We start from the raw sequence: 1,698 nt of genomic DNA on the forward strand, positions 1-1,698 counted from the left end.
CAAAACAACTTTGCGTGACGCATGGGTACCTACGTCGCGCAAAACATCTTTGCGCGACGTCTGTGTACCTGCGTCGCGCAAAGTTAGGAAAAAAAGTGATAAAGCATATTGGTTTGGCGCAAAGTTAGTTTACGCGACGTTTTCTGTTTAGCGTCGCGCAAACATACTTTGCGTGACGAAATTTGCTACGTCGAGCAAGTTTCCGTCGCGCAAACATGTTTTTGTACTAGTGTTGAAAAATTACATTGTTCATAAAAATAAATAAAAGGTCAAAAAAGCCAAAAAAGTATACAGAAAATGAAAACCTCTATCACCATGCAACACATCTGAATCATCTATTCTTCAAGTTGCACCTCATAGAACATCCTTACAAAAAATAGCCAAATCGGAAATATTTGAGGCATCTAATTGAGTTCAAGGAAATTGATGAACACTTTGTTTTAAGAAAACATTGAAATTTCATCGTGATAATTAAATAAGCAAATGGTTTTAGATTGAACTGAATTTTTACAAGGATGATCTAAGAATCAAGATTTACAAAATATAAGGTTCGGATCATTAAAGTTCGATGTGGAGTGAGATCCACAACTAATTTACATTTTTTTGAATAAAATGGGAATTTCTTCCATTAAAGGGCACACGAAATTGTAACATAATGACAAGTGAGAATCACTTGATGCAATTGCAGGACCACAAAATTTATGAACTGAACTGAAGGATCAAAGTGAAATACGAGTATAAAGTTTTGTAACTGCTGCCGTAATTAGCCCATAAAACAAATACCTGGTGAAAAAGAGACCCTTCTGATGAAGAGGGGAAGCTGCGATGGGAGACGGAATGCTTCTGTTGTGGATATCTTTGAATTTCTTGATTCCTACTTCTCTACAAAGCTCTCCATCAGCTACAATTATTAGTGGCTGTCTACCCATATCAAACCTGTCAAGATGTGTAGAATCAATAACTTAATAGCTATGCCATGGCAATATGGATGCGCCACCAGCTTTAGCAAATTCAGAACTCAAGTGACATAACTAAAATGTACAATTTATTACGAGATCATATGTCTAACAACCATCCTCCATTTGAGCCATATATTTCCGTCATATGTATGAAGTTAATTTCAAACGTATACCATTTAGTAAAATATCTTTGGGAAAATTTTATCGAAAGATTAGACATAAATTTTGGTCCCAAACAAATCTGCTACATATATGCAATATAAGCATACTAACCTGAAAATAGGGCCATACTGTTTGGCAAGACTGAGAATATATCAGGACCATACTTTGCCAGCAAGGGAAGGTGTCCTACGAAAGGGATAACTGGTGGGCCAGGTACCCTTCTCACCTTCCAGTAGGGGCCATACAAGTAGCTCAAAACTCCTGCAAACATTGCTAACACCGTGAAAAGGGTCGGTGGTGATATCAGAAAACCATTGGTGAACATCAACGGCAGTTCCATACTTGCTGCCGCCGATCAGTTTCTGAATCCTGATTGCTCAGAGTCAGAGAGCTATGGTTGCTTTAGTATTTACTACTCTTTAAAAGTATCTTCGATATGAACTCTTACATAAGTATATGGTCATTGTCGCTATATAAATGATTATTTTTTTATTTTTAAGTCGTTTCGTTCTACTCGGCAATTAGCTAAAGATTAGAGATACTACAACGTATAAAATAGGGGTGTGCTATCCACACA

At 36.9% G+C, this 1,698-nt stretch overlaps 1 long non-coding RNA gene across 1 annotated transcript; it reads right to left on the minus strand.

Annotated features, from left to right (window-relative positions):
- Window positions 1-476: 476 nt before the first annotated feature.
- On the minus strand, window positions 477-1,496 carry LOC139192433 (uncharacterized). Its single transcript, XR_011576605.1, has 2 exons — window positions 1,233-1,496; window positions 477-936 (listed from the first exon to the last, which is right to left on the minus strand). It is a non-coding gene; the product is annotated as an uncharacterized lncRNA (long non-coding RNA).
- Between the last annotated feature and the right edge of the window lie 202 nt (window positions 1,497-1,698).

This window comes from Malus domestica, chromosome 15 (genome assembly GCF_042453785.1).
Source record: "Malus domestica chromosome 15, GDT2T_hap1".
NCBI classification, from domain to species: domain Eukaryota; kingdom Viridiplantae; phylum Streptophyta; class Magnoliopsida; order Rosales; family Rosaceae; genus Malus; species Malus domestica.